Below are 27,014 nucleotides of genomic sequence, written 5' to 3'. Positions count from 1 at the left end.
CTGGTTTGCAGTCCCACCAGCAGTGTAAAAGTGTTCCCTTCTCTCCACATCCACGCCAGCATCTGCATTTTTGAGATTTTGTGATGTGGGCCATTCTCACTGGGGTTAGATGATATCTCAGGGTTGTTTTGATTTGCATTTCTCTAATATATAGAGATGATGAACATTTTTTCATGTGTTTGTTAGCCATTCGTCTGTCATCTTTAGAGAAGGTTCTATTCATGTCTCTTGCCCATTGATATAAGGGATTGTTGGCTTTTTTCATGTGGATTAATTTGAGTTCTCTATAGATCCTAGTTATCAAGCTTTTGTCTGATTGAAAATATGCAAATATCCTTTCCCATTGTGTAGGTGGTCTCTTTGCTTTAGTTATTGTCTCCTTAGCTGTACAGAAGCTTTTCAGTTTAATGAAGTCCCATTTGTTTATTTTTGTTGTTGTTGCAATTGCCATGGCAGTCTTCTTCATGAAGTCTTTCCCCAGGCCAATATCTTCCAGTGTTTTTCCTATGCTTTCTTGGAGGATTTTTATTGTTTCATGCCTTAAGTTTAAGTCCTTTATCCATCTTGAATCAATTTTTGTGAGTGGGGAAAGGTGTGGGTCCAGTTTCCATCTTTTACATGTAGACATCCAGTTCTCCCAACACCATTTATTGAATAGGAAGTCTTTCCCCCAAGGTATGTTCTTGTTTGGTTTATCAAAGATTAGGTGGTTGTAAAATGTTAGTTTCATTTCTTGGTTTTCAATTCGATTCCAAGTGTCTATGTCTCTGTTTTTGTGCCAGTACCATGCTGTCTTGAGCACTATGGCTTTGTAGTACAGACTAAAATCTGGTATGCTGATGCCCCCAGCTTTATTTTTGTTACAGAGAACTGCCTTAGCTATACGGGGTTTTTTCCGGTTCCATACAAAACGCAGAATCATTTTTTCCAAATCTTGAAAGTATGATGTTGGTATTTTGATAGGAATGGCATTGAATAGGTAGATTGCTTTGGGAAGTATAGACATTTTAACAATGTTGATTCTTCCCATCCATGAGCATGGTATGTTCTTCCATTTGTTAATATCCTCTGCTATTTCCTTTCTGAGGATTTCATAGTTTTCTTTATAGAGGTCCTTCACCTCCTGCGTTAGGTATATTCCTAGGTATTTCATTTTCTTTGAGACTATGGTGAAGGGAGTTGTGTCCTTAATTAGCTTCTCATCTTGACTGTTATTGGTGAATACAAAGGCTACTGACTTGTGGACATTGATTTTATATCCTGAAACATTACTGTATTTTTTGATGACTTCTAGGAGTCTTGTGGTTGAGTCTTTGGGGTTCTCTAAGTATAAGATCATGTCATCAGCAAAGAGGGACAGTTTGACCTCCTCTGCTCCCATTTGGATTCCCTTTATTTCCTTGTCTTGCCTAATTGTATTGGCTAGAACTTCCAGCACTACGTTGAATAGTAAAGGTGACAGAGGACAACCTTGTCTGGTTCCAGTTCTAAGAGGAAAAGCTTTCAGTTTTACTCCATTCAGTAAAATATGGCTGTGGGTTTGTCATAGATAGCTTCAATCAGTTTTAGAAATGTTCCACCTATGCCTATACTCTTCAGTGTTCTAATTAGAAAAGGATGCTGGATTTTATCAAATGCTTTTTCTGCATCTATTGAGAGGATCATGTGATCTTTATTTTTGCCTCTGTTAATATGGTGGATAACGTTTATGGACTTGCGTATGTTAAACCAGCCTTGCATCCCTGGGATGAAGCCTACTTGATCATGATGAATGACTTTTTTGATGATAAGCTGTAATCTATTGGCTAGGATTTTGTTGAGAATTTTTGCATCTATATTCATGAGTGAGATTGGTCTGAAATTCTCCTTTTTGTTTGGGTCTTTTCCTGGTTTTGGTATCAGGGTGATGTTTGCTTCATAGAATGTGTTGGGGAAGATTCCTTCTTCCTCAATTTTTTGGAATAATTTCTGCAGTACAGGAATAAGCTCTTCCTTGAAGGTTTGATAGAATTCTGGTGTGAAGCCATCTGGACCAGGGCATTTTTTGGTTGGGAGATTTTTTATTGTTTCTTTGATCTCAGTGCTTGAAATTGGTCTGTTCAGGAGCTCTATTTCTTCCTGGCTGAGTCTAGGGAGAGGGTGTGATTCCAAATATTGATCCATTTCCTTCACATTGTCAAATTTCTGGGCATAGAGTTTCTGGTAGTATTCAGAGATGATCTCTTGTATCTCTGTGGGATCAGTTGTTATTTCCCCTTTATCATTTCTGATTGAGGTTACTAGAGATTTTACTTTTCTATTCCTCGTTAGTCTGGCCAATGGTTTATCTATTTTATTTATTTTTTCAAAAAACCAACTCCTTGTTTCATTAATTTTCTGAATGATTCTTTTGTTTTCAATTTCATTGATCTCTGATTTGATTTTGGATATTTCTTTTCTTCTACTGAGTTTAGGCTTAGATTGTTCTTTTTCCAATTCCATAAGATCTCTTGTGAGATTGTTGATGCGCTCTCTCTCTGTTTTTCGAATGTAGGCATCTAAAGCGATGAATTTTCCTCTCAAAACTGCTTTTGCAGTATCCCACAGGTTTTGGTAGCTTGTGTCTTCATTGTTGTTATGCTCAAGGAAGTTAATGATTTCCTGTTTGATTTCTTCCTGCACCCATCTGTTATTCAACAGAAGATTGTTTAATTTCCATGCCTTTGGGTGGGGTCGAGCATTTTTGTTAGAGTTGAGTTCCACCTTTAGTGCCTTATGGTCTGAGAAGATACAAGGTAAAATTTCAATTCTTTTGATTCTGTTGATATTTGTTTTGTGTCCCAGGATATGATCAATTTTGGAGAATGTTCCATGGGGTGATGAGAAGAATGTATATTCTTTTTCTTTGGGGTAGAGTGTTCTATATGTGTCTATCAAGCACAGTTGTTCTAGGGTCTCATTTAAATCTCTTATATCTTTGTTTAATTTCTGTTTAGAGGATCTGTCCAGCTCTGTAAGAGGAGTGTTAAAGTCCCCTGTTATTATGGTATTATCAGATATCATATTGCTCAGACTGAGTAAGGTCTGTTTCAAGAATCTGGGAGCATTTAAATTGGGTGCATAAATATTTAGAATTGAAATGTCTTCTTGTTGTATTTTTCCCTTGACCAATATAAAGTGACCATCTTTGTCTTTTTTGACTTTAGTTGCTTTAAATCCACATGTATCTGAAAATAAGATTGCACTCCTCTTTTCTTCTGAAGTCCATTTGCCTGAAAAATTGTCTTCCAACCCTTGACTCGGAGCTTTAATTTGTCATTTGAAGCCAGGTGTGTTTCTTGCAGACAGCAAATGGATGGCTTGTGTTTTTTAATTCAGTCAGCCAATCTATGTCTCTTCAGTGGTGAATTCAAGCCATTAATATTTATTGAGATAATTGATAAGTGTGGTAGTATTCTATTCGTCTTATTTGGTGAGAGTCCATTGCTTAGTTTTATCTTTTGTATCAGTGTGGAGGTTAGGTTCTGTCCTTTAATTTCTGAGTTCTTACTTTGCTGCTGATCCATTGTGGTGGTCAGTGTGCATAACAGGTTGAAGTATTTCCTGTAGAGCTGGTCTTGTTGTGGCGAATTTCCTCAATGTTTGTATATCCGTAAATGATTTGATTTCTCCATCAATTTTGAAGCTTAGCTTAGCAGGGTACAGAATTCTGGGCTGGAAATTGTTCTGTTTAAGTAGATTAAAGGTAGATGACCATTGTCTTCTTGCTTGGAAAGTTTCATTAGAGAAGTCTGCGGTCACTCTGATGGATTTGCCCCTGTAGGTCAACTGGCGCTTACTCCTGGCAGCTTGCAGAATCTTTTCTTTTGTCTTGACTTTGGACAGGTTCATCACAATGTGTCTTGGAGAAGCTCGGTTAGAGTTGAGGCAACCTGAGGTCTGATATCCCTCTGAAAGCAGTGTGTCAGAGTCTTTGGTGATATTTGGGAAATTTTCTTTTATAATATTCTCTAGTATGGCTTCAGTTGCTCTGGGGCATTCTTCTTCCTCTTCTGGAATTCCTATAACTCGTATGTTGGAAGGCTTCATAAAGTCCCATAATTCTGACAGTGAACGTTCTGCTTTCTCTCTCTTCTTTTCTGCCTCTTTTACTATCTGAGTTATCTCAAGAACTTTGTCTTCTACCTCTGAAATTCTTTCTTGTGCATGGTCTAACCTGTTGCTGATACTTTCCATTGCATCTTTAAGTTTCCTAATTGACTGTTTCAGTTCCTTCAGCTCTGCTATATCCTTTTTATAGTCTTCATATCGTTCATCTCTGATTTGATTCTGTTTTTGGATTTCCTTTTGGTTATTTTCCACTTTATTAGCAGTTTCCTTCATTGTTTCATTGTTTTCAACATGTGTATTCTAAATTCCCTTTCTGTCATTCCTAACATTTCTTTATAGGTGGAATCATCTGCAGTAGCTACCTCATGGTCCCTTGGTGGGGTTGTTCTGGACTGGTTCTTCATGTTGCCTGGAGTTTTCTGCTGATTCTTCCTCATGGGTGATTTCTTTTATCTGTTTCCTTGCCCTAATTTTCCTTTCACTTCCTCTTGGTCTTTAAGTTCTCATGCCTGTGGACTAAGGGTTATAGGACCAGAAGGGTGAGAAGGTTGAAGAGCAAAAAAGGGATGAAAGAAAGGAGGACCAAGTGATAAGAAAAAAAAAAGAGGGCGGTGCCTGTGGCTCAGTCGGTGGGGCGCTGGCCCCATATACCGAGGGTGGCGGGTTTGAGCCTGGCCCCGGCTGAACTTCAAACCCACCCCAAAAAATAGCTGGGCGTTGTGGTGGGCGCCTGTGGTCCCAGCCACTCGGGAGGCTGAGGCAGAAGAATTGCTTCAGCCCAGGAGTTGGAGGTTGCTGTGAGCTGTGTGAAGCCATGGAACTCTACTGAGGGCAATAAAGTGAGACTCTGTCTCTAAGAAGAAAAAAAAAAAAGAAAAATAGAGAAAGGAGGGGGGTAGGTAAAAGGACTATTGACAAAAATAAGAGAGGCACAGAAAGAGGGAGACAGAGCAATATAGGTGTACAGTAGGGTACTTTGACACACCCTTAAAAAAACCCCACCTTCTGGGGGTGCCCAGTTGGATGGTTCCCTTGAGGTCAGCAGCTCTTTGCTAACCTGATCAGACACAGTACCCCACCTCCACCAAGTAGAGAGGAAAGACAAAAATGCTATAAATCAAACCAAAACAAGCAAACAGAAAACGTTACAGGATAAAATTGGGTGAAAAACGAAATACTAGTGGTAGAAACACTAGCAAAAATGAAGTTCTAGTTATTGAAAAAGGCAGCAATGGGAAATTATAATTAAACTAGAAAAATTGAGAAAGAAAAAGGATCTGTATGGAAAGGTTGAAATTAAAAAACAAAACAACATCAACAACATCAAAATAAACAAAAAAAAAAACAACCAAACCAAAACAAAAAAAAACACAACCAAAAACAAAGCAGTATGTATATGTTATTGAATATTGCCTGGGCAACTAGTGGTCTTCTGGGATATGAGATGTTAATCACAGTTCTGATACGACTGGAGGCTGCTGATTTCTCAAACCCCAGCAGGTAGACACCCTAAATCTCTCTTCAGCCCACTTAAAAGGCACTTTGAACTTGTAAACTTGCTGAGCAGAAGCTTTCCCAGGAAAGTGCTTGTCGCTGGAATCACTGCTGAAGAGGCTATCCCCTTACCCAGTGTGCCAAAACCGGTCTCACTCTGCCCCTGAGGGTTAGGGCTGCAAGGCGGCTCAGACCCCGCCCTTAGGCTACTTGGTCGCTGGGTTACCAGCTCCCAACTGATTCTAGCTCTGCGACCCTGAGGGCGGAGCTTGCCAGGGCAGATCACTCACAATGGCACCCTGTGACCCACAGCCAAACACTATTAGTTCCGTCTGGCTCAGTGGCTCAGACTGGGGCCCCAGACAACGGCCAAAGTTCTCTCCGCACTCCCGCTCAGGCTCTCCCCAAGGCAGTTCAACTGAGTGCCAAGTCCAAAGACACCAAAACAGTTCACAGGTAAGGCCTTTCTGGTTTGCAGTCTGGCTGCTACTGAACTTACAGTTGCGGGCGGGTTTAGACGGATTGAACACACGCGACCACTTGCTGTTTTTCCACTGTTTTAGTCCTCCTCTTGGGGTCCAGAAGTCTCTCGCTAACTCCCTGTATCCTCACAGGGGTGATGATAGGCAGATCCCACCAGCCAGAGATGCCTGGAGTCCTATCTCCCCAGACTCACAGTGCCCAGATGCAACGAAGCTGTTACTCGGCCGCCATCTTGCTCCGCCTCCTATCTTGAATCAATTCTTATAAGTGGTAAAAGTTTCAGGTCCAGTTTCAATCTTTTACATATGGTTATCCAGTTCTGTCAATCCCTGTCAATTTATTGAATAGGGATTCTTTTCCCCAGTGTATATTCTTGTTTAGTTTATCAAAGATCAACCAAACTGTAAGATGTTAGTTTTATCTCATGGTTTTCTATTCAGTTCCAAATGTCTATGTCTCTATTTTTGTGCCAATACCATGCTGTTTTGATCACTAGGGCCTTGTAGTATAGCCTAAAGTCTGGTAGGGTGATGCCCCCGGCTTTGTTTTTATTACTAAGGATTGCCTTGGCTATACAGGGTTTCTTCTGGTTTGATACAAAATGAAGAATTACTTTTTCCAAATCTTGAAAGTATGATGTTGGTATTTTAATGAGGACTGCATTCAATCTATAGATTGCTTTGGGAAGTATAGACATTTTAACAATGTTGATTCTTCCCAGACATGAGCATGGTATATTCTTCCATTTGTTAATATCTTCTGCTATTTCTTTTCTTAGGGTTTCCTAATTTTCTTTATACAGGTCTTTAACCTCTTTTGTTGGGTCTATTCCTAGGTATTTTGTTTTCTTTGAAGCTACTGTGAAGGAAATTGTGTCCTTGATTAGCTTCTCGACTTGGCTGTTAGTGGCATATACAAAGGCTACTGATTTGTGGACATTGATTTTATATCTGAGACATTACTGTATTTTTTTTTTTTTTATCACTTCCAAGAGTCTTGTGGTTGAGTCTTTGGGGTTCTCTAAGCATAAGATCATATCATCAGCAAAGAGTGAGAGTTTGACCTCAGAAGAATGTGGTTCAACTCCATCCAGGTAAGCCCAAAAGATATAAAGTCTTCATCTTTCCTTATGGCTGAGTAGTATTCCATGGTACACATATACCATGATATGTTAATGCATTCATGGGTTGATGGGTAGTCGGGTTGCTTCCAAGTCTTAACAATTGTGAGTTGAGCTGCAATAAATATTCTAGTGCAAATGTCCTTGTGATTTTTTTTCCCTTCTGGGTAGATATCTAGTAATGGGATTGTGGGATCAAATGGAAGGCTGACTTTTAGTTCTTTGAGAATTCACCATACTTCTTTCCATACAGGTTGTATTAGTTTGCAATCCCACCAGCAGTGCAAAAGTGTTCCCTTCTCTCAACATCCACACCAGCATCTGCCGATTCAGGATTTTGTGATGCGGGCTAATCTCACTGGAGTTAGGTGCTATCTCTAAGTGGTCAATGTTTTTCAATTCTGGCTACACTTTAGAATCTCTTCTGGGAGCTTTCAAATCATACAGATTCCTGAGTCCCCCCACCGCCACCCCCAAGACAGTTTGGTTTAATGGCCTGGGGAGAGGCCCAGGCATTGGTTTTTTTTTTTTTTTTTTAAAGCTTCCCTGGTGATTCTAAAGTCCAGCCAGGATTGAGAATCATTGGCCCAGTCCAGGGTTTTCCAGACTACCTCTTACTGAAGACAAAGACATTGTCTCCCTTCTTTACCACTGTATCCTCTAGCACCACAGATGTTTGTTGAGTGAATGATCAAACATATTTCTTGGAGCCCTGAGGAATCCCTTGGCTGCCGTAGAGTGTTGGAGAGAGGAAGTCCAATTTTCTGGGCTATAGGCTCATCCCTCCCTTCAATGGAGCAGCTCATTTCTGTTAATTTTTAAAAATGCTTCCAAATAAGATATGCAAGCCCCTCCTTACTGATAAAGCGTGGTGGTTCTAGACAAAAGAATAGGGAAAATATCTCCCAAGGCAGCAAAATGGCCTAAAAAACAAATGTTCCTCTTATAAAATGCCAACACATACTCATTAACAAGTCAAGTTTTATAGTTTAAAATAATTTAGTTACACAGTTATGCGGTTTAATACAACATTATAGCCATTCTCATAGGGTTTATCTTTCAGAACAGTTTTAGATTTACAGAAAAGTTGTGAAGACAGTTCAGAGAGTTTCCATATACTCTGCACCCACTGTTCCCCTACTAGTAATATCTCATGTTAGTAAGATGCATTTTTTACAATTAATGAGCTGATAGTGAAACATTATCATTAACTAAAGTTCATACTTTGTTCAGATTTCCATAATTTTTACCTAATATCCTTTTTATGTTTCAGGATTCCATCCTAAGATACTACATTATTATTAGTTGCTGGGCATGCTTAGGTTTTTCTTGGTTATAAAAGTTTTTCAAGACTTTCCGTTTTTTTGAAGACAGGGACTAGTTTTGAGGAAACTGGTCAGGTTTCGTAGAATGCCCTTGTATTAGAATTTTTCTGTTTTTCTCATGGTCAAACTGGGGTTATAGGGTTTTGGGAGGAAGACCACAGAGGTAAAGTCCCATTTTCCTTTTTTTTTTTTGAGACAGAGTCTCACTTTGTCACCCTTGGTAGAGTGCTATGCCGTCATAGCTTACAGCAACCTCAAACTCTTAGGTTCAAGCGATTCTCTTGCCTCAGCCTCTCAAGTAGCTGGGACTACAGACGCCCACCACAATGCCTGGTTATTTTGAGAGATGGAGTCTTGCTCTGGCTCAGGCTGGTCTCGAACTTGTGAGCACATGCTATCTGCCCACCTCAGCTTTCCAGAGTGCTAGGATTAGAGGCATGAGCCACTATGCCTGGCCCTAAAGTGCCATTTCCATAATGTCAAGTCAAGGGAACATTCTATGACTATTAACTTATCACTATTTTTTTTTTTTGAGACAGAATCTCACTTTGTCACCCCAGTAGAGTGCTGTGGTGTCATAACTCACAGCAACCTCAAACTCTTGGACTCAAATGATTCTCTTGCCTCAGCCTTCCTAGCAGCTGGGACTACAGGCACCCGCTACAACGCCTGGCTATTTTTTGTTGTCATTGTTGTTTAGCTGGCCCAGGCCGGGTTCAAATCTGCCAGCCTTGGTGTATGTGGCTGGTGCCATAACCACTGTGCTATAGGCAATGAGCCTAACTTATCACTGTTAATATTGACCTCGATCAGCTGGCTAAAGTAGTGTTTGTCAGATTCTCTACTGTAAAGTTACTCTTCCCATCTCCCCCACCCCGTCTTTTACACTGTGCTCTTTAGAAGGAAGTCACTATACACAGCCCACACTCAGGGAGTGGGGAGTGACTCAGCCTCCTTTACAGGGCAGGAACTATGTAAATTATTTGGAATGCTTTTCAGTGAGAGATTTTTCCCTCCCTCTCTTTCTTCTTTCCTCTCCTTCGTTCCTCCTTCCCTTCCAACCTCCCTTCCTCCCTCCCTCCCTCCCTCCCTTCCTTCCTATCTTCTTTCCTGTCTTTTTATCTTTCTTCAATCATTTATATTAGTATGAACTGTGGATGTTTATTTTATAGTTTGGCACATCATCCAATACAGGCATACCTTGACAATACTGCAGCTTTGGTTTCAGACCACTGCAATTAAGTGAATATCACAATAAAATGAATCACACTAATTTTTGGTTTCCCAGTTCATTTAAGAGTAATGTTTACTATATACCAGTGGTTCTCAACCTTCCTAATGCCGCGACCCTTTAATACAGTTCCTCATGTTGTGGTGACCCCCAACCATACAATTATTTTTGTTGCTACTTCATAACTGTAATTTTGCTACTGTTATGAATCATAATGTAAATATCTGATATGCAGGATGTATTTAGGTGACCCCTGTGAAAGGGTTGTTCGACCCCCAAAGGCCGCTGCTCTGTACTGTAACTCATTAAGGGTCAAATATGGTATGTCTCAAAAAAGTACATACTTTAATGAAAAATGAATATTGCTAAAAATTGCTATCACTCATCTGAGTCTATAGTGACTGGTAATCTTTTTGCTGGTGGAGGGTCTTGCCTTTATGTTCATGGCTGTTGACTGATCAGGGTAAAACCTGGAGTGGCTGTAACAATTTCTTGAAGTAAGCCAACAATGAAGTTTGCCACATCAGTTGACTCTTCTTTTCACAAAAGGTTTCTCTGTAGCATGTGATACTATTTGATAGCATTTTACCCACAGTAGAACTTTCAATATAGGAGCCAATCCTCTCAAACCCTGCTGCTGCTTTATCAACCAAGTTTATGTAATATTCAAAACCCTCTGTTATCTATTCACAATGTTCACAGCATCTTCTTCACCAGGAGTAGATTTCCTTCTCAAGAAACCACTTTCTTTGCTCATCCATATGAAGCAACTCCTCATCTGTGCAAGTTTTGTCATCAGATTGCAGCAATTCAATCTTCAGGCTCCACTTCTTCAGTGCCCTTGCTGTTTTTACCTTACCTGCTGCTAACTCTAACACTGAAGTCTTAACTCTTTCTAAATCACCCATGAAGGTGGAAATTACTTCTTCCAAACTCAAGTTAATGTTGCTATTTTGACTTCCTCCCATGAATCATGAATATTCTTAAATGGCATCTAGAACAATAAATCCTTTCCAGAAGGTTTTCAATTTATTTTGCCCAGATTCATCAGAAGAATCACTGTCTATGCCAGTTACGGCTTTACAGAGTACATTTTTTAAATAACGAAACTTGAAAGTCAAAAATACTCTTTGATCTATAGACTGCAGAACAGATGATGGGTTAGCAGGCATGAAAACAATATGTGTCTCCTTGTGCCTGTCTGTTAGAGCTCTTGGGTGACAGGTGCATTGTCAATCAGCAGTAATATTTTGAAAGGAATAGTTTTTCCTGAGCAGTAGGTCTCAACAATGAGCTTAAAATATTCAGTAAACAATGCAGTAAACAGATGTGCTGTCTATCATTCATGCAGGGTTTGTTGTTCCATTTACAGAGCACAGGTAGAATAAATTAAGCAGAGTTCTCAGTAGCCCTGGGATATTTGGACTAATCAATGAGCATTGGCCTCAACTTAAAATTACCAACTGTGTTAGCCCTGGCCTAACAAGAAAGTCAACCTGTCCTTTGAAGGTTTGAAGCCAGGCATTAACTTTTCTACAGAAATCTTAGATGACAATTTCTTCCAATGAGTCATTTTGTCTACATAGAAAACCTGTTATTTAGTGTAGCCACCTTCATCAATGATCTTAACTAGATCTTTGGGATAACTTGCTGCAGCTTCTTTATTAGTACTCAGTTCTTCAGCTTGCACTTTTATGTTACAGAGACAGCCTTTTTCCTTAAATCTCATTAACCAACCTCTGTTAGTTTCAAACTTTTCTTCTGCAGCTTCCACACCTCCCACAATCTTCACTGCATTGAGGAGAGTCATGGCTTTGCCCTGGATTAGACTTTGGCTTGAGGGAATGTTATGGCTGCTCTGTCTACATCACTAAAACTCCATATCAGCAGTGAGTCTGTTTTGCTTCTAATCATATATGTGCTTACTGGAGTGACACTTTGAATTTCTTTCAAGAATTTTTCCTCTGCATTTACAACTTGGCTGTTTGGTGTAAGGGGCCTGGTTTTGGCCTATCTCGGCTTTTGACAGGCTTTCCTCACTGAGTTTACTCATTGGTAGCTTTTGATTTACAGTGAGAGATATGCTTCTCCTTTCATGTGAACATGGAGAAGCCGTTGTAAGGTTGGTAACTGGTCTAATTTCAATATTTTTGTGTCTCAGGGAGTAGAAAGCACAAAGAAAGGAAGAGAGACAAGGGGATGAACGGTCAGCGGAGTAGTCAGAATACACGCAGCATTTATTGGTCAAGTTTGCCATATGGTGATGGGTTGTGGTGCCTCCAAATAATTATAATAGTCACATTAAAGATCACTCTGATCACGGATCCCCATGATAGATACAACAACAATGAAGAAGGTTGAAGTAGTGCTAGATTTACCAAAATGTGACACAGAGACGTGCAGTGAGCACATGCTGTTGGGAGAATGTTGCTGATAGACTTTCTCAGTGCGGGGTTTCCTCAAACCTTCAATTGGTAAAAATCATCATGGTTTTTATCAGTGCATCATGTGAAGCACTATAAAGTGAAGCTTAATAAAACTAGGTACGCCTGTACTTCTTAATTTTATTGCTTTAATTGTTCTAGTTTTGACTATTGGGAGCTCTTCCAGTTAGCTCTCCATCCTGTGAAACATGACCAACCCCCCCCAAATTTTTTTAAATTTTTTCTTTTTAACACTTTTTTACCTTCTAGCACCGTGAGATGCTACAGGCTCATTGTGTATATTTCCTGCACCAGACTGTAGCCATTTAAAAAGGTATTTGTATTGTTCTTGTGTATTCCTTAATTTTAGATTAATGTTGTATAATTTTTCTCAGAATAATTGAAACATTTAGAAAGTATTAGAGTGGTGTGTCAGGCAGTTAGGGTTTTGTGATATTGGTCAGCTTTAAAAATTTGTAAGTTGTCATTATTTTTTTCATTCAGAATATATACTTTTATGCCAAATTTGGTATTCATGATTTAGTTAATTTTTCTTTAAAAGACCCTCCCCTCTCCAGTTATAAAAGTTTTATCTCCTAGTCTAGACCTTTACCTGGTGAGCTGCTGCTGCCCCTTTGCTGCCTAAATTAGCCAACGCATTTAGGAATGAAGTCTATGTCTTCAATAGTCAAGATAAGTGAGAAAGAGAGAGAGAGAGACAAAATTGGGATGTGAGAAAAAACTGACCTAGTTCATGGGCCAGGACAGCTGAGCCTTCCCTTAAACTTGTTGCTGACTGTGGACCTTGGCTAATAGCTCTTCTTTGCCAGTAATTCAACTTTATTTATTGTACTTAATAATTTACTAAGTGTGTGGTACTAAGGATTCATTCAGTAAGTGTTCAGCAAGGACATCCCTTATGTGTTAGGCATCTTGCTGAACATAGCTGGAGATAATAAGTAAGGCAAAGTTTTCAACTCCAAGGAGCCTACAGTGCAGTAGGAGAGATAAGACAGGACAGCATATGGAGAATTTCAAATGGAATGTGATTCTGGGGCTATAGAATTCTCTAGGTGAGTCTTATTCTCCTTTGGGGTGTCAGGAAAAACACCACAGAGCAGGGGGTATTTGGATTGGATCTTGACAAATGAGTGGAAGTTTGCTAGGTAGAGAAGGAAAGGGTTATTTAAGGTTGGGGAGTGGAGTAGGGCTGTATGAGTAAGTATCAGGGTCATGGCAGGTCCTGCTGGGCACACCAGGAACCCTAGTGAGCTCAGTGAGCCCTGAATGCAGGTATGACTGTGTTGGACTTTTTCAGACCATTAGTTCCTGTGCCAGATTCATCTTTGTAAACCTAGTACCTAGACCGTCCTCAGCGAATAGTAGATGCTCCAGAGCATTTGTTGATTAAATAAAACAAGCAACACTCAATCTAAACTAACTTTGTCAATGCATGTGAATAGTTGACTGTAAAGATGGCCACCATCACATTATATATAACATCAAAAATCTCCAAAGAACTTAAATTTCAAACAAAAGTGGATTGGTCAAAAAAAGTATGATATAGAATTCCATGTAGCTATTAATAACAAGGAAGATTATATTTATGAGTTTGGAAGAGTATTGACATATATTAGTGAGTGGGAATAGGAGACTATAAAAACAGAATGTACAACATGAACCAGTTCCATAAATTATATACATATGTGTGTATGTATATACACATATACATATATACGCATATACATGTATATTATAAAATATTTGGAAGAATTTTTGCAAATAAGTTACAGATTATTTCAATTTTTTTCCTTTTGGTTTATTTACCTTTCTTAATTTCTCTATAAGCACATATACTAAATATGTAACAAAACATGGTTTTAGAAAACTTAAAATTTTGAGAAAAAATGTTCATTGAAAAACTAACAATTTCCTATTAAAAATTCAAATACTCTCTCTATATGTGAGTGTGTGTGTGTACAGTGCGGTTAACTCCATATTTAACATCTCGTTGCCTCACGTTGAATGGTCTTTTCTTAACGGGTGTCTCATTTAATTCTCACCTCAGTCCCCAGGCTAGAGGCAAGGCTGGCATTGTTGTGAGTGAGAAGCATTAGTTTTAGAACTGAAGCTCAGAGCTGTTCTTCAGACAGCTGGTAACTGGCTGAGCTGGACCTCCTCACCCACAGACCTCTCTACTCCAGGGGCCAGGGCATTCTTCTTTTCTATCCCAGAGATTACCCTGGGGGAAGCAAAAAACAACCGCGGTAGTATTTCAGGGCTTTTTACTGACATCAAAACTTTTGAAAGTGACACTGTTGAACAGTACTTGAAAATATGCAAAGATGTCCATAAAAATTCTGAAGTAGGACAGAGGATACAAACGGCTGGGAAGGTAGGGATAGGGAAAGATTGCTAGAGGATACAAAATTACAGCTAGATAGGGGGAGTAAATTCTAATGTTCTACACCACTGTACAGTGACTATTGTTAACACAAATATATAGTTTCAAACAGCTAGAAGGCGGATATTGAACATTCCTAGAACAAAGAAATGTTTTAGATGATGGATATGCTAATTACCCCCATCTGATTGCTATACACCTATGTATGTGTCAGAACGTTACTCTGTACTCCACATATATGTACAATTATTATTTGTCAATTAAAAAGTAAAATTAAAAAATTTTTAGTAAGAAAGCAAGTCTTAAAGGTATGATCCTATTTTAGTAAAAACTAAAATGTTTGTGATAAACTTGTAAAAATATCTGCAATAGAATATATTGTCAAGTCAAAAGCTAAATGCCACGAATGTGGTATGCTACCTTTTAAAGTAAGAAAGGTGTAAAAGAAGAATTGATGTTTGTAATTGTGTTTGCATTAAGAAATGTTAGAGACCATGCATGATGGCTCATACCTGTAATCCTAGCACTCTGGGAGGCCAAGGCAGGAGGATCATTTGAACCTGGGAGTTTGAGGTTGTAGTGAGCTATGATGACACCACTGCAAACTAGCCTGGGCAACAGAATGAGAAATGTGTTTCAAAAAGAAAGAAAGAAAAAGAAAGAGGAAGGGAGGAAGGAAAGGAAGGAGGGAAGGAAGGAAGGAAGAAAGAAAGGAAGGGAGGGAGGGAGGAGGGGAAGAGACACCTTAGAAGAATATGCAAACAATCAAAGAGGTCACCTGGGAAGATGGCAGTTGGTGGGAAACACCATGTAGTGGGATGGGGTAGAGGCAACATTTCTCAAGGAATAGCTCCAATACCACTTTGATTTTGAACCATTCAAAATCTACTGAAGGCGGTAAGGGTAAGTAAGGGTAAGGTAGAGACTCTGTCTCTACAAAAAAAAAAAAAAAAAAAAAAAATTTAAAACATGGTTGACATACCAAAATGTTTATTTGGGGCTGGTGGAGAAACAGGGAATATTTAGTCCTTTGTTTTGGTGCATCAGTATTTTTCCAATGTTTTACATTTATAAGAAGGGAATTACTCTGAAACATTGTAAGTCTTTGTACCATGGCTGAAAAAAGAAGTGGAAGGTTTCAAAAAGTTTTCAGAAAAAAGGGCATTTTTAAGGATACTGTAGAAATGAATTGTTTTTTCACCTGAAACTTTATTAGTTCAGCTTGCCAGGCTGCAAAGATACATTCTGGACCTGGTTTCCATTTTAATAGCAGTCCCTAGAGTGCCTTGTGGAATTGCATTCAGGACACTGCTTAGATAAAAGGTGAAATGCAGATTTCCCACTATGAGGCTAGTTCTTCCCCATCCCCAATGTTGATTCAGATAATGCTTTAAAAAGAATCCCACACCACCTACTTTCAGGGAAATGGAAGAAGTCCAGTCCAAAGATATTCTCTGGGCCTTTAGCATTTTTGATTGATTGTGAATTTAATGTATTTTTAACTCAATTCAAGTGCTTCTCTCCCAAGAGACTGCTCCTCCTCTCGGCTGTGTTGCCTGAGTTGTAGTCAGTGAAGTTTGGCTGGGTGTTTGTTGACACATTTTCTGGGCAGGCTATTTGAGAAACACTGACATTTCCCCTAACTTCCTCTCCAGGCATCAACCCAGTTTGTCTCCTCATTCCTGTTGGGGCTCTAGTCTCTTTCTTGGAAGAGAAGAATCCGCTTTAGTCTTGACAATCACTTTCAGATTTTTTCTTCTCTCTTTCTTTCTTTCCTTCTCCAGACTTGTCTCTATTCCCTCAGCTTGGGCCTCTGCCCAGCCTGCTTCCAAACCGTGCTGTCTCTCTAAGCACAGAGCCCTCTGCTCTCATATTTGGAAGGGACCCCAGACATCTTTTGAATTTGCAAATCAGGACTCTTCTCCACCGTATCTTTGCCAGATGGTCATCCAACATCTCCTTAAACACCCAGTGTGACAGAGAGCTCACTCCCTTTCAAACCATTGTTGGTATTAGCTATTTCTTAAGGAAGCTGAGCACACTGGGTGTCCCCTCATTTGCTCTTTCGTTTTTATCCAAGTGAAAGAATGGGCTAAAGGAAGGGGGACAGGGAAGAGAGGATATCATTGCGTAGCTTGGACCAAAGGGAGCAGGACCAGGACTAGCCTTTGACCCGGGGCAGTGAGGTGGCCTAGAAAGAGCACTGTCTTGGGCTGCAGATGACAGGGCTTCCTTCCAGTTCCGTCTTTTATTTACTGGTCCAGTGTAATCTGGGGAAAATCATTTGTATCCTGAGTCTAGTTTCTCTCCTTTTCAAAATTGGAGTTGTAATTACTTTATAGGGCTAATGGGAGGATGGAATGAAATAATGTAGGAGAAAATGCTTTGTAACTATAAAGAGTTTTACAGACATGAACATGGTTACCATCTAAGATGCTGGAGTAAATCTGTGAACCAGCTCAGTGAGAGAAGATTGAAAAGCAGAGGCTTAGGAGATTTACTCTGCCTGCACCTGTGTGTCATTGGCAGAATCAGCTGTGACCACGGCTGGCCTCCTCTGAGGGGCCCACTGCAATGTGATGACAGAATCTGGGCAAGTCAGAGGCTGAAGGATGTGAATTCCCACTTGGAATAAAACTCTTGTTGTCAAGATGAGTGAGAAGGATTGGGGACTTGCCCAGTCTCATGGGTCAGTAATGGGGGGCTGGACTTTGATCCCAGAAGCCTGATTTCTAGGCCCAGCTCCTATGAGTTTTCTGACAGAGATGCAGTTGGTATTTTGGAGTCATTGACTTCCTGAACCACTAAAGGGTGTTAACATCACTTTCCTCAAGGCTATTAAAAAGGCTCCCACATCGCAGCCATTGCTTTCACATGGCCAGCATCTATCTCCCTGGGCAACAACCACTGGGAGCTTCAATGATAGGTGCTATGAAGTAGAAAGAATATCGCGTCAGGGGTTAGAAAATAATGTTTGCTCTTAGCTAGCTCTGTGATCTAAAGAAAATAACTCTATATCTTTAAGCCTTAGTTCCCCTATCTATGGAAGGAGAGAGCACATCCAGAGGCCCCCTGAGGTCTCTTCCAGCCCTCTGTGCTGCAGGCCTCCTTCTCTGGGCTGCCTGCACCATGAGCCTTTGTGTTAAGTCTGGTCATGATGGGTGATTTGTGTTTTTTATATGTACCTTTCTATTATGTACTAAATGTTATACATTGGACATATTATTTTTAGTTACAAACATTTCCTCATTCCTTCCACTCTCTCCTGTTCTTGTTCTCACTCTTGGGCATTCTTGCCCCCTCCCCTCGCCCTCCCCTTTCCCCTCTGCTGGTGTCTTTAAGTCTGCTCAAGTTTCTCATAGAAATGCAAATCAAGAAACTTTGGCCAGTGTATCTCTTCCTGGGTACAATCAAAGCTGTTTTAAAAATTATGAGTGGCCCCCTGGCACTCGCAGATTTTTTTCCTTTTTAACTTCATATTTTCTCATAATCCCTCTCTCTCTCTCCCTCTCCCTCTTTCTCTTGCTTTCTTTGAGGGTGGGGTCACTCCAGGTGGAGTACAACGGTATCATCATAGCGGCAACACGAGTTCCTGGGCTCAGATGATCCTCCTGTCTCAACCTCCTGTGTAGGTAGGACTATGGATCTGCACCACTGTGCTCAACTAATGTTTTTTGTAGAGATGGGGGTCTGGCTACATTGCTTAGGCTGGTCTCAAACTCCTAGCCTCAAGCAATCCTTCTGTCTTGGCATCAGAAGCATTGCAGGTGTGAGCCACCATCCTGGCATTATAATTTTCACCTCTATCATCCCAACATTTACATTTTACCATATTTGCTTTGTGTACCTACCTACCTACTTGTCTCTATGCTGTTTAATATAAACATATAAATATATATACTTTTTCCTGAATTGTTGCATGTAGGATTCTTCTTTATCTCTAAATGCTTTAGCATATATTTTCTATAAACATAAATACAATGATTAAAATCAGGAAATTAACATTAATATAACATTATCTAATCCATAGACCTTAATTCTGTTTTACCAGTTGTTTTGATAATATTCTTTACAACAAAGGAACATACTGGATCGGCGCCTGTGGCTCAAGCGGCTAAGCAATCCACATACACCTGAGCTGGCGGGTTCCAATCCAGCCCGGCCCGCCAAACAACAATGACAGCTGCAACCAAAAAATAGCCAGGCGTTGTGGCGGGTGCCTGTAGTCCCAGCTACTTGGGAGGCGGAGGCGGGAGAATTGCTTGAGCCCAAGGAGGCTGGAATTGGAGGTTGCTGTGAGGTGTGATGTCACAGCACTCTACCCAGGGTGACAGCTTGAGGCTCTGTCTCAAAAAAAAAACAAAAACAAAGGAACATACTGGATCATGCTTTTCATTCAGTTGTCACATTTCTTCAAGTGTTTTTTTTTTTTTTTTTGTAGACACAGAGTCTCACTTTACCACCCTTGGTAGAGTGCCGTGATGTCACACAGCTCACGGCAACCTCCAGCTTTTGGGCTTAGGTGATTCTCTTGCCTCAGCTTCCCAAGCAGCTGGGACTAAAGGCGGCCGCCACAACACTCTTCAGGTGTTTTTGATCTGGAATAAAGCCTCGGGTTTTTTTGTATTTCATGACATTGACGTTTTTAAAGAGTAGAGGCCAGTTTTTGTTTTCTTTTCTTGCTCTCTAGCTCAGCTCACTGCAGCCTTGATCTCTGGGGCTCAGGTGCTATTTTCTCTTCAGCCTCCCAAGTAGTTCAGACTACAGGTGTGTATAATCATGCATGGCTAAGTGTTATTTATTTAAGACAGAGCCTTACATATCCATGGCTTTATAGCTCACAACAACCTCAAACTCTTGGGCTTGAGTGATCCTCTTGTCTCAGCCTCCTGAGTAGGTGGGATAACAGGTGCCTGCCACAATGCCCAGCTAGTATTTCCTTTTTTTAATTTCTATTTATTTATTTATTATTATTTGCAGTTTTTGGCCAGGGCCGGGTTTGAACTCACCACCTCCGGTATATGGGGCTGGTACCCTACTCCCAGAGCCACAGGTGCCACCCTATTTCCTATTTTTAGTAGAGACAGGATTTTACTCTTGCTCGGACTGGTCTGGAACTCCTGGGCTCAAGCAATCCACCTGCCTGGCCTCCCAGAGTGCTAGGATTACAGCTGTGAGCCACTGTGCCTGGCCTAATTTTTTTATTTTGGAGATTGGGAGGAGGTCTCACTATGTTGTCCAGACTGGTCTCAAACCCCTATCATCAAGCAGTCCTCCCACTTTGGCTTCCCAGGGTGCTAGGATTATAGATATAAGTCATTGCACCAAGTCTGGGGCCTTTTTTTTTTGTAGAAAATCTCTCAATGAGTTTGTCTGATGTTTCCTCACAATTAAATAAAGTTATTCTCCTTTGGCAAGAGCAACACATAAGTGATACTGTGTTTTTCTCAGTGTGTCCTATCAGATCTGACAATGAACTTCATGAACTTGCCCCTGTGCACATACGTTTGCAGCATTGTATAGACAACTCAGTAGGGGTTCATAACCTTGGTATGTCAGTGTCTTGCAGCTGTGTTGGTGTCTTGTTGAGTGGCATTCATTATTGTTGTTGTGTGTTTTTGGGAGTCACACAATGACAGATCTGATGGCCATCCCAGAAAAAGAGTTCCAAAATTGCTTTGAAGGGTCAACTAGATGTGTTTGTATTGGTACATAGCTTCCCAAGGGGAGTACTTCAAAGGTGACTGTAGGGATGTTCAGCAATGAGGTATGTATCCAGGATGAGTTCGCAAACTTGTCTGTCAGATCTTGTTATGTCCTATTACAAATGTGATGAACTGAATTTTGTGTCACCTCTTACCTCAAGTTCATATGTTGACATTCTAACCTCCAATATGTGGGGCCTTTGGGAGGCAATTAATCATGAGGGTGGAGCCTTCATGCATGGAATTAGTACCCTGAGAGCTCTCACCTTCTCTGGCCATGTGAGGATACAAGGAGAAGGTGGCAATTTGCAACTGAGAAGGTGGTCCTCACGAGAGCCTGATCATGCTGGTGCCCTGATCTTAGACTTCCAGCTTCCAGGACTGTAAAAAATAAATTTCTGTTGTTTATAAGCGACCCAGTGGATGGTCCCTTGTTGTAGCAGTCTGAGTGAAGACAGTAATGTTAACTTTGAGCACTTGGTGTTAACCAGGTGTTTTCACTGTAAAGTTACCATTGCATTTAATAGGTATCTTTGGGGTGATAGTCTGAGATTATGCAAATATCCTGTGAGTCTTCAAAAGTTTAATGTACTGATTTTAGCATCTACTGATAATTTTTAGCTCAAATGAATTATTTTATGATGCTATATAATGACCTTCTAATTCCTTCATATCTTCTGCATTTATTAGTGATTGAAATGCTTTCTTAATTTTGCCAAATGTCTTTTCAGTGTTGTAGAAATGATCTTTTTTCCCCTTTAGATCTCTTAATGTGAATTATACTAATTAGTTTTCTAGTATCAAACCATCCATGTGGTGGTATCATCATAGTATTCTGCAACCTTGAACTCTTGGACTTAAGTGATCCTCCTGCCTCAGCCTCCTAAGTAGCTGGGACTACAGGCACACACCACAATGCCTGGTTAAATTTTCTATTTTTAGTAGAGACAAGGTCTAACTCTCATTCTGGCTGGACTCAAGGGATCCACCCACATCAGCCTCCCAGAATGATAGGATTATAGGCATGAGGTGTTGTATCCAGCCCACCTATGCATTCTTAAATTTCTCAGTCATTACTTTTTCTTTCTCTCTCTCTCTTTCCCTCCCTTCCTTCCTTCCTCCTTTCTTCCCTCCCTTTCTTTCTTCCCCATTCTCTCTCCCTCCCTTCCTCCTCTCCTCTCCTCTCCTCTCCCATCTATGTAGTAGGTTAAAGTGCTGTGGCTAGTCATAGGCACGATCACAGCATACTGTAGCTTTGAACTCCTGGACTCTAGCCATCCTCCCACCTCAGCCTCTTGAGCAGCTGAGATAATAGGCATGTACCGTTATGCCTGGCTTATTATTATTGTTATTGTTATTATTAATGCTGCTGAGGTCTATTTGCTTTTATTTAGATTTTTTCCCCATGTTTATAAATTAGATTGATAGTTTTTATATAAGCAATCTTTGTTATTTGTCAGTATCAATGTCATATTCTCATTATATAAAATGTTTGCAAGATTTCCCTGTAGGACAGTTTAAATGGCATTGGCATTATCAACTCTCAAAAGTATGGTTAAAAAAATTCCCTGTGACATTTTCTTTTCCTTTTTTTTTTTTTTTTGGAGACAGAGTCTTACTCTGTTGCCCTGAGTAGCGTGCCATGACATCATAGTTCACAGCAATCTCAAACTCTTGGGCTTGAGCAATCCTCTCACCTCAGCTTCTTGAGTAGCTGGGACTAGAGTTGAGAACTAATTCTTCTATTTTCAGTAGAGACACGGTCTTGCTCTTGCTCAGGCTGGTCTGGAACTCCTGAGCTCAAGTGATCCACCTACTTCAGGCGTCCAGAGTGCTAGAATTATAGGTGTGAGCCACTGTGCCTGGCCAGCCCTCTGACATTTTCTAAGCCTCCTGCTTTTTGAATGAGCGTCTCTTTGATAAAATTTTAAACTTCTTTTATGGAAAGTGGTCTATTTTTATTTTCTACCTGTTCTGGGGATTGCTTTGGGAAATTATGCATGTATTTTCCTAGAAATGTATCCATTTTCTTCAGATTTTCCAAGTTTTTTGCATAGTCAGTAATCTCATGATTTTTTATTTCTTTTAATTTTAGTTTTATTTTTCCTTGTCATTTTTCATTTTGTAAAGCTGAACTTTCCCCTCGTTATTTATTTTCTATTGGTGCTATGACAAATGACCATAAAATAAGTGGCTTAAACATTACGCATTTATTATCTCACATTTCAGTAGATCAGAAGTCTGACGTGGGTGTCACCAGTCTAAACTCAAAGTGTCAGCCTCTTTTCTGGAGGCCGTAGGAGAGCGTTTGGTTCCTTGCCTTTCCTAGTTTTAGAGGCCATCTGTGTTCCTCGGCTTATAGCTTTCTTTTTTCATCTTCAAGCCAGCAATGGCAGGTTGAATTCTCACATCATATCTCTCCCATCTCAGCCGGGAAATGTTCCCTAGTTTTAATGACTCATGTGATTAGGTTGAGCCCACCTGTATAATCCAAGATACTCTCCCCATCTCAATTATATACCTTAATTGCATTTGCAAAGTCCCTTTTGCCATGTAAGGTAATGTATTCATAAGTTCTGGAGGTTAGAATTTGGACATCTTTGTGGGGGGCTACAATTCAGCTTGCTATCTCCCTTTTTTCCTTGATTAAGAGTGGCTAAATTTTTTATCTATTTTAATATTTCCCCCTTAATTTACTCATAATGTCTTGGTTTATTCTGATTTCTACTATTTTTCTGTTTTCTAACACATTTATTTGTTTTTCTTTCTACTTTTCTTTGATTTGTTCTTTTTAGAATTAAGGAATCAGATGCATAACTAATTTGTTTTCTTCCTTCTTATTTACCAATGTAAATAAAGATACGGAATTTTCTCTGAACACTGTTTTAGCTCTGTTCCATTGTTATTTTTATAATTATTATTTTAGATAGACTACAACTTATTATTTTTCCTTAAACTCAAGGAATGCTTAAGACAAAATTTTAACATTTTCTTTCTTTTTTGAAGGTAGAAGGGTCTATATTTTCAGATGTTCTTATTATTGCTGGTTTTATTGTATGTATGTCTGATAATTTTTTATTATTTAATATTTAGTCACGCTTCATGAATGTTTTATGGGAAAGGGGGATAGTATTCTTTATTTTCATAGTACAGGATTAAAATTTTAAAATCACAACTTACTAATACAGTAGAACCTCTGTAAGTAGATCATCCAAGAAACTGTAACAAACTGGTCAACATATGGAGATGGTGAGCATATACTGAAATGTTCATGTGGTTCATGTCTGGTCTACGAAAAATAGGCCAACTTAAGGAGGTTATCAATGTGGGTGGTGGTCAACTATGGAGGTTCTACTATAATTAAATACATATAGTCTTCCCTGTTGTTGGTTATTTGTTTGTCTACTTGAACTGTCCTGGTCTGTGGGAGGTGAATTATTCTCCAACTGCTGTGTTTCTATTTTTTATATCTTATATAATTTATGGTATGGTTGTTGTTAAATTCCTTGATGTGTGATGTATTCTTGTAACTATTATATCTTCATTGTAGAACTTTGTTATCTCATTTGGTATCCTTTTTATGTATATAAAAACTTTTAAGGTTTTAAATGGTCAGATTTTATTAGTAATATCCTTTATGGCTTCTGTGTTTTGTGTCATGCTTAAAGAGGCTTTCTCTACTCCTGGCTTTTAACATTTTTCAGTCACGCTTCCTTCTAGTACTTTTGTGGGTTTTTTTTTAATATAAAAATTATAAAATCATCTGGAATTTATTTTGATATAAAGATTGAGTAGGTGCCTAGATTTGCTCCTTACCCCCAACCTTGCTCTTTTCAAATGGTTTAGCAAATGTCTAAACATCTTTATTGAATAATCAGTTATAGTAGACATCATTATTTTTCCCTCCTGCTCAGCATATCTTGCCTCTTCTTTTAATAATAGCCCTTTTATTCCTCTTGGGGAACCATCTCTTAGTCCTTCTAGTTTGCTTGGAGCTGACACCAGCTTCTGCTCCAGGCTTTGGTGTGTAAATCAATCTTGGTATCATCTCCCTGGCTGCAGAGATTGGATCAGGATAGGGCTTGACCCAAGCTAAGCCAATCTGAGTTGAGAAGAAATACCTTTATTGGTATTATTGCAGAAGAGATAGTCTTTTTTTTTTTTTTTTTGGCCGGGGCTGGGTTTGAACCCACCACCTCCGGCATATGGGACCAGCGCCCTACTCCTTGAGCCACAGGCGCCACCCGTCTTTTTTTTTTTTAATTTCAGAATATTAGGGGGTACATATTTTGTTTATTTTTATTTATTTTTTTTTTTTTGAGACAGAGTCTTACTTTGTCACCTTCAGTAGAGCTCCATAGTGGTCACAGCAACCTCAAACTCCTGGGCTCAAGTGATTCTCTTGCCTCAGCCTCCCAAGTAGCTGGTACTACGGGCATCTATTTTTTTTTTTTTTTTTTTAGAGAAGGGGGTCTTGCTCTGGCTCAGGCTGTTCTCCAACTCCTGAGCTCAACCAATCCCCCTCAGCCACCCAGAGTGCTATGTACTTTGTTTTTGTACAGATTGAGTCAAAATTATAGGTGTGCACTGAAGCTAGTAGGTGTGTTGGACTCGAAGCTGTAAACATGTAAACCTGTGCTTCCAGGGACCACAATCATCAGTAGCCCAAGAATAAACCCAACACAGTGAAAAGCCGAGCTTTGTGTGATAAAAAGATGAGGTACCAGTGAAATTATCTCAGTTTCTGGTCCAATTATATCCTACCCTGGGATGTTTCAGTAATTTGAACCAATTATAAATATGTATCTATACACACATGCACAATTTCACTTGCAATCAAAAGACCCTCAACTAAAAAAAATCTATTGATTTGAAATAATACTTTTATCATATGCAAAATTCTGATTTGAATTTGTCCCTCTAATCTATTTCATTGACCCATTTATTGATTCCAAGGGTCAAAAACTAGAGGAATATATATATATGTATGTATATATATATATATTTTTTTTTTTTTTTTTTGAGACAGAGTCTCAGTATATTGCCATCAGAGAGTGCTGCAGTGTCACAGCTCACAGCAACCTCAAATTCTTGGGCTTAAGCTAAGGATTTAGCTCAAGGCTAAAGGCTCTTGCTTCAGCTTCCCAAGTATCTGGGACTATAGGCACCCCCCACAACGCCGGCTTTTTTGTTGTAGTTGTCATTGTTGTTTAGCAGGCCCAGCCCGTTTGAACCCACCAGCCCCAGTTCATGTGGCTGTTGCCCTAACCACTGAGCTACAGGCGCCCAGCAGAGGAATGTGTTTTTCAGATGTCTTTTGATTGGTTAACTCAATGATTAAAAACATTTTGAATTTCCATGTTGCTGTGAGTAATGGCTGCTAACAATAGTCCTTAGCTGCTTCCCTTTTTCATAGAATTGCTCTTGGCTAAACTGGAGCCCTCTGACTAAGGAGGATGTGCCCTGGGCCACACCAAACTCTACTAAAGTGTCTGACTTCCATGAAGTCCAAAATGCCAATCCCCCACTTTAAAGGGGGGGATACTTTTGTGTTTGAGAGCATTCTTGCTTAGATTTTGTCTTTGACATGGCCTGCCGCCTTTAGTCCCCCTGTCCGAGAGCACTTCCTGAACATCCATTTGAACAAGAATCCCAAACTCAGGCTTCTAGGGAACCTGACTTAACACAGGAAGGAATTCTTTTCAGGTATTCCTAACATTCATCCCTAGGAGCTGTCACTAGCTGAAGAAGTAGTCCCTCTAACAACAGATACAATACTTAAGATAAAGGATGTTGGGTGGGGCGCAGTGGCTCACAGCTGTAATCCTAGCACTCTGGGAGGCTGAAGCGGGTGGATTGCCTGAGCTCAGGAGTTTGAGGCCAGCCTGAAGAAGAGAGAAACCCCATCTCCAAAAAAATAGCCGGGTGTTGTGGAGGGCAACTGTAGTCCCAGGTACTTGGGAGGCTGAGGCAAGAGGACCACTGGAACACAGGAATTTGAGGTTGCTGTGAGTTATGACACTATGGCACACCCAGGGCCACAGAGTAAGACTCTGTCTCAAAAAAAAAAAAAAAAAAAAGAAAAAGATTAAGGATGTTGATTATTATTATTATTTTTAAGGAGGTTGATTATTTTAAATCTATCTGCAGTTTCCTGGATCTACTAATCTTTCAAGATATTTCAGATAATCAACATTGGGCAACAACCACTGTGTAGCTTTATTTAGGCAAGATCATCAGAGGATGATAAAACCATTGGGTGAAATTTACTTGGGGGATGGGTTATTAATTACATAGGAGAAAAGGCACTTTTATAACCAAAAGAATTGGCATCACCCCCTTAACAAAATGTATCAGCTTCAATAGTGTTGGAGCAAACCATCAAGTGCCTTTGGAATTATGCAATAGGAAGTAAATAATAACACTTAAGTACTATTCTTGCCAAAAATATATTCCTGCCAATCACGAAAAAATATCAGACAAATTCAGCTCTTGAGTCATTCTATTATTGTAGGCCTAGAGAATGTCTTTGTATTTAGGAGCTGAAGTTTATTAAAAAGTGTATAAATAGGCTCGGTGCCTGTAGTTCAAGAGGCTAAGGCGCCAGCCACATACCAGTGCTGGCGGGTTCGAATCCAGCCCGGGCCTGTCAAATAACAATGACAACTACAACCAAAAAATAGCTAGGTGCTGTGGCGGGCACCTGTGGTCCCAGCTACTTGGGAGGCTGAGGCAAGAGA

The sequence above is a fragment of the Nycticebus coucang genome, chromosome 16 (genome assembly GCF_027406575.1).
Source record: "Nycticebus coucang isolate mNycCou1 chromosome 16, mNycCou1.pri, whole genome shotgun sequence".
In the NCBI taxonomy this organism is placed as follows: Eukaryota; Metazoa; Chordata; class Mammalia; order Primates; family Lorisidae; genus Nycticebus; species Nycticebus coucang.
Note: the sequence above shows the minus strand (reverse complement) of the source record.